The sequence below is a fragment of the Miscanthus floridulus genome, chromosome 4, assembly GCF_019320115.1.
Source record: "Miscanthus floridulus cultivar M001 chromosome 4, ASM1932011v1, whole genome shotgun sequence".
Classification (NCBI taxonomy): domain Eukaryota; kingdom Viridiplantae; phylum Streptophyta; class Magnoliopsida; order Poales; family Poaceae; genus Miscanthus; species Miscanthus floridulus.
The window spans coordinates 91,319,434-91,330,632 of record NC_089583.1 but is presented as its reverse complement, the minus strand read 5'-3'; positions in this window follow the sequence as shown (position 1 = coordinate 91,330,632).

Sequence of the window (11,199 nt, the reverse complement as noted above, 5' to 3'; positions counted from 1 at the left end):
TTTCCACCAAAAGTGTTTCTTCAAGTCTTGGTATATCTTTGAACCTCCAGGGTAAATACAGTACTTAGAATCATGAGCTTCTGACAGAACTTCCTCTCATAGTGCTAGATCAGAAGGTACACAGATTATGTCCTTGAACCAGATGGTTCCTTGTTCATCTTCATGGTGGTTGGTCTTGTAGCCTAGTTTCATCAGACCACAGAGATATTTGATCTCTTCACAACTTTTCTGAGCTTGGCAGGATATGATCTATGAGGTCATACTATATGCAGAGCTCATTCAACAAGCCATGCAGTAGTATCTCAAGTTGGAACTCTTCAATCTCCTCCTTAAGCTTAGGTGGTACAGATTCAGTGATCAAAGTGTGACAGTAACTCTTGCGACTGAGAGCATCTGCGACTACATTAGCTTTTCCTGGATGATAGTGAATTTCTAGGTCATAATCCTTGATCAACTCTAGCCATCGACGTTGCCTCATATTCAAATCTTCTTGAGTGAAAAAGTACTTCAAGCTCTAATGATCGGTGTAGATATCACACTTGTTGCCTATCAAGTAGTGTCTCCAGATCTTCAAGGCATGCACAACTGCCGCTAACTCAAGATCATGAGTAGGGTAACGGTTCTCATGTTCCTTCAACTGTTGAGAAGCATAAGCTATCACTCTTCCTCCTTGCATCAACACACAACCAAGTCCTTGACGGGATGCATCACAATAGACCACGAAATCTTTGCTGATTTCAGGCAATGCTAGCACAGGAGTTGTGGTAAGCTTCAATTTCAACTCTTGAAAGCTTTGTTCACACTCGGGCATCCATTCAAACTCCTTAGTCTTCTTAGAAGGTTGGTCATTGGACGGGATATCTTGGAAAAGTTCTCGATGAACCGGCGGTAATATCCAGCCAATCCCATGAAACTTCTGACTTCAGTCACATTATGGGGTTGATCCCACTCTTTCACAGTTTCAATCTTGGCTAGGTCAACTGTGACACCTTTAGCTGATAGTACATGGCCTAGGAAGGCAACTTTCTATAGCCAAAATTCACATTTACTGAACTTTGCGTAGAGCTGATGTTGTGCTAATTTTACAAGCACCGTTCTCAGATGATGTTCATGTTCTTCAGCCATGGATGAATAGACAAGGATGTCATCAATGAATACTACCATGAACTTATCCAGTTCATCCATGAAAACCTTATTCATCATGTTCATGAAGTATGCGGGAGCATTCGTGAGTCCAAAGGACACCACAGTGAACTCAAAATGTCCATACCAAGTCACAAAGGCTATCTTCGAGATGTCACTCTCTCGAATCTTCATCTAATGATAGCCAGATCTGAGATCAATCTTGGAGAAATACTTGGCACCTCGAAGCTGATCAAGTAGATCATCAATTCTTGGCAGAGGGTACTTGTTCTTGATGGTGACTGCGTTCAAGTTCCAGTAGTCAATGCTCATTCTCATCGAGCCATCCTTCTTCTTAACAAATAGAACAGGGGATCCCCAGGGTGAAGCACTAGGTCTGATATACCCCTTCAAGATGAGCTCATCAAGCTATTTCTTAAGCTCGGCCAGTTTGTCAACTGATATGCGATAGGGTCTCTTAGCAATGGGTCCTGTTCCCAGCAAAAGATCAATGATGAACTCTACATCACGGTCTGGTGGCATACCTAGTAATTCTTCAGGGAATACATCGGGATAATCTTTGACCATAGGCACATCATGAACTATCTTCTCCTCTTTTTGTGATTCTGAACTTGCTTTAAGGGCACATAGGATACAAGTGGACTTTCCAGATTGAGGTTCACATCTAATGACTTGACCTGATGGGTGGGTCACTTGGATGTATCTAGGTGAACATGATATGATACCTTGGTGAATGGTTAGCCAATCCATGCCTAAGATAACATCTAGGCTCATGGAAGGTAACAGGGTTAGGTCGGCTTTAAAGATAAGACCCTCAATGGTAAGACCCACTCCCTTATAGATGTGGGTACACTTTAGGTCTCCTAAAGGTGAGCTGGTGATGATAGGATTTTCACGTGGGGTTACAGGCAGGTCATGCTCTCGTGCAAACTTGGATGATATGTAAGAACAAGTTGCTCTAGAGTCAAATAAAACTGATGCAGTATTGCCATTAACTAAAAACATACCGTACACAACATCAAGGGGTAGCCTATGCTTCCTCGGCGTCTAGATGGTTGAGACGTCCATGAGTAGCAGATCCCTTGAACTGAGACTTCTGAGCAGCTGAGTTCTGAGGGCACTCGACGGCTCTATGACCTAGTTGGCCACAAGCGAAGCAGGTGAAAAGGCACACCGCCTGTAGGGGTTGGCATGGGTGCCTTCCAGTTTCTAGTGCCTGGTGTAGAGCGGTTCTGTGCTGGGCATTCATTTGCTGAGCGAGGACAGTTGGGATAGTCCTGAGTGTTGCGATCGTGAGCATAACAGGTCCTGGGTGTAACAATCCTGAGCAGGGCAGAAGTATTTGGTGGTGTAGCCTCTACCACCCCTACTCGATCTAGGGTTGTCATCCCTGTTGTGGTGAGAGCAGTTCCCTGGATGGTGCATCTCTGTGGAACCTCTTGCGATCATCGGCCATGGAAGGACTCCTCAGGCTTACGCTTCCTCTGCTTGTACTCCTCTCTAGCTTTAGCACAGGTCCTTCTCAATCTGGATGCAGCGATCCACCAGAGCACGCAATGTGCTACTCTCAATACCGCCAAACTTCAGCTTGATGTGCGGGTTAAGTCCCTTGCGATAATAGTGCAGCTTCTCCTTCTCAGAGTTCACAACATAGGAAGGTGCATAGCGTAGAAGGTTGGTGAAGCGAAGTGGTGTACTCTAGTCACCCTGTCCTTTCCCATCTTGATGTTGCAGAACTCCTCAGCTTTGGCCTCCTATGATACCCTTGGGAATGTGATACTCAGTGAATGCTTCAGCAAACTCATCCCACGTGGTGTTGGCTAGGGTCCTCATGGGAATCACTAAACTGTCCCACCTAGGCGTGTGCTGCACCTATGAGCTAGGTGTGTGGCAGCTCCAACACACTCATCGTCAGTGAAAGTAGTGAGGTCAAGCTTCTTCTCCATCTCCTTGAGCTAGTCATCGGACTACCAGCGGGTCAGGGTTGGTGCCATCATAGGTAGGTGGCCTTAGCTTTAGAAATCCTTCCAACTTCCTTTGGAAGTCATTCTGCTGTCCTCCCTGGCGACGGTTTGCTCCATCAACAAGAGCTGCAAGAAGCTGGGTCTGTTGTGCCATCACCTCTACTAGAGTCGGTGGTGGTGGTGGCAAAATGTTCTCCTCAAGCGGCGGGGTATTCTCTAGGTTGAAGGGTATCCCTCCACGTCCACGACCACGACCACAGACCACGATTGTTGCCACCATGCCCTCCATTTGGTTCGACTGGTTTGGGAGTGGGCAGCATGTCCATGGTTCATTAGGTGATCAGATCGTCGGTTCGGCATCTACAACACAGATCACAGGAATTTTGTGCTTGTGCCATAAGTGCTTATGATTCAGTATGATTACATGATTTTGATGATTTAAAGAAAACATTTATACTATCCAACACTCATTACAAAGAAACAACAAGATCCATAAGATGCAATAAGATCCAAAACATTCATTACATGGGTTTTATTACATAGCGTCATCTCCAGTAGCTACACTTGGAGACTTGCTGAGAATCGTACTACGCATAGTGTCTCATATTACATCTCATAAGGGGTACATCATGGGGTACAACTTATGGAAGCCACTGACATGACTCATGACCACGTAGGGCCATCTACTCTAACTTGTATACCACAGCTGGGATATGACTGTTCTCGATCTCGATCTCCTCATCAGACTTGTGAAGTTGGGACACGTACTTCAAGGCCTCGGTGAGCTCCTCAGTAGGCTTGGCTCCAGGTAGGGTAGGGCAGGCGTCTAGGTCGAGGCGAGTCAGGGCTAACTCAAACTCCTCTATCCTAGGCTTCGTCTTGCTGTGAATCTCCTTGGGTAACTGATCCCACATACCCTTCATCTCCCTGAGGCGCTTCTTGTTAGACTTCTGCCAAGCCTACCATGTCCTCTCACACTTGTCCTATAGGTACTCATTCTGCCTAAGTGCCTCAATCAGGTGACCGTGGTTGTGAATGGCCTTCTTCCTGAACTCCTCTAGATCCTGTGTCATGGTCTTGTTCTGAGATTGGATTTTTAGCATATCAATCCCATTGGACCTCTCTCTGTCTCCTCTGCGGTTGAACTCGGCCTTCCTATCGTCTGACTCTATCTGCAACTCTAAGACCTTGCTGTCGAGGTAGCAGTTCCTATTGCCTAGGTCGGTGGCTTTGTCATGTAAGTCCGCAACCTCAGCTCTGTGGACTTCTTCACAACAGTTGAGCTCATCTTGTAGTTTGGCAACTGTCTCAAGCAGACCAGATCGCTCCTGTGCTCCCTATGAGTCTTGCTCCTGGTGCTCCCATAGAAGGGCCTAGTCCTAACGTCTCCTCTGCTCAAGCTGGGTTACATACTTGTCCTGCTCTAGTAGGTGGATAGCTGAGATGCAAAGGCATCTGTCCTCCTTGGCGAAGATAACTCTGCCATCTGCAAAGCTCTGCTCACTAGGGGTAAGGATGAGGTTGAGGGCCTAGGGTAGTAGATGGAACTCTATCGTCTTTAGGTGCTTGTAGTGGTCCCTCATCACTCTACGAAGTGCCTTGTGTGAGATAGCTTGCAGTCCCTCCACGACTGTGTCCTCTATAGTCATCTCGGTGAAAGCTAGGATAGAAGGTAAAGTAGTGCTAGCTGGGAACTCGACTGAGGTGACAATTGGTCCTTCGATTCCTCCTTCCTGAGTTGGCTTCCCGGTGTAGGTGACCTTAACAAGCTCATTAGGGACTCCTAACGCGACAAGAACTCGGCTGAGGGTTTGTGCAAAACCCCCGAGCTCATGTAGGTCGAAGGTAAGCTTGGCGTGGTCCAGAGGTAGCGATCTTAGAGGCGGCCAGTCGACTGTTCGTTGCCATTTGTAAATTTTAAGGAACGGGTGTTAGCAGGTCCATAAATAGATAAGTCTTGCATAAAAGTAGATGCAGAGTCAGTATATAACCAAAAGAATGGTTGTTCATGTTATATTCGATCATCCATTTATAAGGGTTTCGTCCTATGGTCAAGTATGGCTCTGATACCAACTGAAACAACCCTGATTTCCGTGAAGGAAAATCCATAGAGTCGAAGTGTAATAAGACCGTTGTAGATCATATTACCCAAATTCTAGTCGAATATCACATCCATACAATAATAATATTAGAGTACAAATAGTGCAGAAATACATAAATTATTACATCGCTGCATTGGTGGAATCCAAAAAGTAGCATTCATTCAGAACAGCTTGAAGATAAGATCATCAAACTCGAGCGTAGGAACGAACCTCTCAACCGTCAAACTCCTCGGAGCTAAACTCCTCAGCAGAACCTGTGTGCCAAAATTATCAGTACGATTTGTACTGGCCACTCCCAACCCTATGAGCATTGCTTTATGGAAATTGGATGCAAGTTGGATATAATCAAAAGGAACCTATAAGGCTGGGGTTTCCTATGTTATAGCATATTAAGTATATAATAATAGTTGGTTAAGTTTTATTACCATTCCCACACACATTCCACCCCATTCCCGTCTAGAGCCAGGTTTCAATCCTGGGATCGATATACCACCATCACCACATTTCCACCATACCATCTCACATCATCTCCACACCATCGCTCAGTCGATAGGCCAACTCCCTCTCGACACTGTCTCAAGGCCCGTAGCCCCTGGCTACGACTAACACTCTCTCCCAGGGGAAGAAGAGAAGGACTCATCTCCTATTTAGTTTAAGCGAAACCTAGGAAAGATCCATAGCCGACAAGTCGGCATATGTATCGATCGATCAACCATACACTCTGTAGAGGTTTTACATGCCCACAAGATTAGCCATCCTTGGAGTCTAGAATCTCCTAGGTAGAATTTCCGGTCGCTTGCTAGCCTAGAATGATGCCACCCTACCTCTCAGCCCTAGAACATCCCAAGTCTAGTCTGGGATGGCTGATACTGTGAGTCATAGACAGAGCTAGGGCCCTCCGGATGTCAGGAGCCGGGTCCACAAGGCCTCCTAAAGTCTTAGAAGGGTGTGGGGGGAAATTGCACACCCCAGTACCTCCTTGCACACGTTCACCTAGCAGTAGTGGCACCGCTCTACCAAGTAGTTTCTATCGTCCTGCATCATATAGGGCGAGTGGGATGTAAGGCTTCCCTGGTGAATCTAAGTACTAGTAAGTCCTTAGGGATGACTAAGCCAGAATGTCTTCATCAGGGTTTCCAATTACCGTGTCCACCACAGCACCTCTACCCCGGGCTCCACCTCTTCGAGGTTCACACCCGAGGCCACCTCCAATTACCATTTACCCGCCACAGGTATTCCATATCCAAGTGCCCAGGTAGCACCACATGGCAAGACTTGCCCCAGGCTCATCGTTATCCCAGCTCGGTTGACATGACCCTCACCCTCCACGCACCCAAGTCACACATGCAGCACTCTCCCCATAGTCCAGATAACACCAGTTTCCTACCACGCATCAATGTAATGCAAGCATAGTAGTAGTAATAATTAATGAAGTATAGCAGCGAGCGTGTGACTAGCCTAACAGTAGGGTGAGCAGGGGTAAGGTTGCATCAAGGTAAAGGCCATCAAGAAAGCATACTACCATGCAAGTCCTATCATAGTGTGTATATAACAACAAAGTAAAGCGATAGCGGTTCTACATGAGCCATGCGTAATAGGTGCTACGAGATTGGGTGGGATGTGGCACCTTCAGTGTAGTCAGTCTCCATACTCCTCATGGTACTCTCGGTCTTTGTCTGTCTGGTTCTCCTCTGAGTCTGCAAACGATCGCATTATAGTCACGTTAGCGACGTCTATAGAATAGCACAAAGAAGCAATAAGAATTCAAAAGAGCCAGATGCACTCAAACATGGGTTTATTGCGTAGGGCTCGATGAATTTTGGTCCTGGTCTGGTGTTTTTCTGAGTTTGTATGAATTAGTTATGAATTTCCGAAGTTTCAATCATTTCTGTTCAATGGGAAAAGGTTGAACTAATCTTAGGCTGACACGTGCCATGCTGTGACTAGTTCACATGACGTGTGGGAACTTGGAGTGGTGAAACAGCTGGTGAGGTGGTCGGAGAGGTCACCAAAGTGGTCGGAGAGGTCACCAAGGTCCCCGACGCTGGCGTGGTCACATTGTCAGTATGACGTTAGCATGGCATTATCAGGGCTAAACCGTGGCTGACAGGTGGGTCCTGTTGACGGTGTCACTGACATGTGGGTCCGGTCTAAGTGAACATCAAGTCAACCGGTGAGTCAATGATCAAGGATCATAGTCACTAACATGTGACCCTGGTCAACAGTCAATCGTTGACCGGTCAATGGTTAATATAGGCTGGGTCCAAACTGGGCCGGTTGAGCCTGGATACGGGCTGGACCTTGGTCCGCCACGTGGCACGTGCTGGTGCAGGCCATGTCATCTTGCTGGACCACTAACGGACCATGGTCCACGGGCATAGGTGAGGCGTGGTTCATGGTGAACCCGCCAGCATTGGTCCATAGACCGCTGAGCCGGTCTTTGAAGGACTTGGTTCACTTACTCCTTCCCAGGGTTAGTTTACGAGCACGACGTAGTCATGGTCAGAGCTTGGTGGAGCTGCTCGGGGTGTGGTCGACGTGGTCATGGTCGGAGTGGTCAGCGAGGTCGACGGGGTCGTGGTCAGAGCTGCTGAGCGAAACTGCTCGGGGTGGTCGACGTGGGGAAAATCCCCTCCTCTTCCCCGACGGGGCTTCCGCCGGTGGTGAGGTCACCGTCGAGCCTCTCGGGCGGTACTGGTGCGCAGTTAAGGTAGGCAAAAGCATCGCCAAGCCTCGGTGGGGTCAAGGTGGCGGCTAGGGCTTCCTAGGGTCCTGGCCACAGTGAATGGCGGCATGGGTCCATCGACGTGCATGGACAGGGCTGTGGTGGTAGCGAGAGTCCAGTTGGAGAAGCATGTGAGCTCCAAGGGCTCCGATGGTGGATGAAGATCGGGCGGTGGTGATGTGCCGAGCGCATCCGACGGCTCACGTGTGGTAGCGTAGGCGCGGCGCAAGGGGAAAATAGGGTCATGCGATTTGCATGACCCTGGGCCCGCGCCTGCTCCACGGTCGGCTCCCAGTCGCGTGGTGGAGGGAGCATGGGGAAGACAACGACGCTGTAGCTGGGCGGCTGACAAAGGGGGCCCGTTTGTCAGCTTGTCCTGATGCGGCAGTGTGCGGTGCGTGATGTCTAATGGGCGGGTCCGACTTGTCAGTGGATTGTGCGCGCGCGGGCGGTAGGGCGTTGCTGGGCCGGCTTTGTGGGCCGCGTGCGTGTGTTGGAGGGCAGGCGGGCTTGTTCGCAAGGCTGAGCAGGCCTAGGCTGCTATTGCCGCTCCCTATTCTTTCCTTTCTCTTTTATTTATTCTTTCTTCTATTTTGTTTTCCCTTCTCTTTTATTTGCACAACAAAAGATTAATAAAAAGCAACTCACTTGTTTAGAATTAAAATGCAATGCAAGAATGTAGGTGTTAGGGATTCTAAACACACACCTATACAATCAAGTGACATGCTATGCTTATGACTAATGCAACACTTAGGGTTAGCTCCTACAAATGTCACTCATCATCACATGGGGTTAAAAACAGAAAAAATTTGTAGTTGGGATTTTTGGTGTGTGGATTTTTGGGTTGTTACACATATAGCACATAGCGGAGCTCCCGTCGCTCTCGGCCCCTCTGACCAGAGTCCGATCGGACCTCTTGTACCCCCCATCTTTTTCGTTCTCATTTGTAACCCCATAACAAACTTCGAGCACCTAGGCTCAGGAATAAAGTCACCGATCGACTCAAACTGGACGTAGGACACGTTGCCTGAACTAGTATAAACCCTGTGTCATTGAGTGCTAGGCCACCTCCGATCACAACGTATGACAAAACTATAAATAGTTATGTGTTGGTCACTTTCTGCACCGACTGGTCCATTACCTTTTCTCCCTATGTCACTTAGGTCCAACACCTTTCAAAGTGTAGGTTTGGGTCCATAAACTTATTATGACCTACACCGGAGGTCCATATCCCTTTGTTTATGTTTTCTTTTTATAGAAGCCTCCCTCTATTTCTTTTTCTTTCACATGCATATCCATCCTGCTGTCTAGCTCTCCTCCACGCGCTCATTGGCTCATCGGCCATGCCCTAGGTCGCTGGAGCAGGCTGTTCCTTCGCTGAAAAAGTATGGCTCCTAAGACAAGCGAACATGGCTAAAAATTTTATTTCACAACGGAGCCTAGCCTGTCCCAATGATGCAGACCCACCGTGACCAGCCTAGATGCAGGATTTTATTTCACAACGAAGTCTGAAAATCATGAGATTTTGTCAAGATCTCATGCTATCATACGTGGAGGCTGTGGTAAAAAACTGAGAAGATTTTGCACAATCTGTCGTGTACGATGTTTACAAACCGAAGTATCTCAGAAGAATAATCGTAGCGTTGAGAAGGATTCGGCAAGATTTTGAGTCAAAGTGACGGTCGAATTGGGGTTTGGCTTTAAAACTTTTTGTATAGGCAATAGAAAACATAGATTGTTTCATATGAGATTTTGGTAATTTTTTTAGATCCGTTTGATAATTTTAATTTATTAAGTGCAATTATAGAATTTTAATTGATATAAATTGAATTTGAGCTATAACTGCATAAAATAATAAAAAAATTCACTTCTAGCCTTGACACTTTTCTACTCTTTACGTACAACATGTGGTACTCCATGTTAAGATTTTGTATATTTCTGGATCAGTTTGCTATATTTAATTAATTTATTACATTTCAAGGAATTTTTTTTGTATAAGTCAAATTTGAACTACAAGTGATTCAAATAATAGAATAAAATGAGTAGAAAAATAATATTCATGTTATTGAGTCTGGTGTGAGGCCTTATCCAGGAAATGAAAAGAAATTTCGAAGACTTGTTCGGGAAACACGACCACGAGCGTGTGGGCGAATGGTTTTTAAATTCTAAAAAAAGCAAACGAAGTCTGAAAATCATGAGATTTTATCAAGATCTCATGATATCATACGTGGAGGCTATGGTAAAAAATTGGGAAGGTTTCGCATAATCTGTCATGTACGATGTTTACAAACCGAAGTATGTTAGAGGAAGAATCGTAGCATTGAGAAGAATTCGGTAAGATTTGGAGTCAAAGTGACGGTTGAATTGGGGTTTGACTTAAAAACTTTTTGTATAGGCAATAGAGAACATAGATTGTTTCATGTGAAATTTTGATAATTTTTTGGATTCGTTTGATAATTTTAATTTATTAAGTGCAATTATAGAATTTTAATTGATATAAATTGAATTTGAGCTATAATTGCATAAAATAATATTTTTTCACTTCTGGCCTTGAAACCTTTTCTACTCTCTACGTACAACATGTGGTACTCCATGTTAGGATTTGGTATATTTCTGGATCTATTTGCTATATTCAATTAATTTATTGTATTTGAAGGAATTTTTTGGTATAAGTCAAATTTGAACTGCAAGTGGTTCAAATAATAGAATAAAATGAGTAGAAAAGTGATATTCATGTTATTGAGTCTGGTGTGAGACCTTATCCAGGAAATGAAAATAAATTTCGAAGACTTGTCCAGGAAACACGACCACGAACGTGTGGCCGAATGGTTTTTAAATTATAAAAAAAGCAAACGAAGTCTGAAAATCATGAGATTTTGTCAAGATCTCATGATATCGTATGTGGAGGCTATGGTAAAAAATTAAGAAGGTTTCGTACAATCTGTCATGTACGATGTTTACAAACCGAAGTATCTCAGAAGAAGAATTATAGCGTTGAGAAGGATTCGGTAAGATTTGAAGTCAAAGTAACGGTCGAATTAGGGTTTGACTTCAAAACTTTTTGGATAGGCAATAAAGAACATAGATTGTTTCATGTGAAATTTTGGTAATTTTTTGGATCCGTTTGATAATTTTAATTTATTAAGTGCAATTATAGAATTTTAATTGATATAAATTAAATTTGAGCTATAACTTCACCACCTCTCGACAGTCCATCGTGCCCGAGCCTCTAGCTCGCCCTTCAGCCTTGCATGGTCCATCGTAG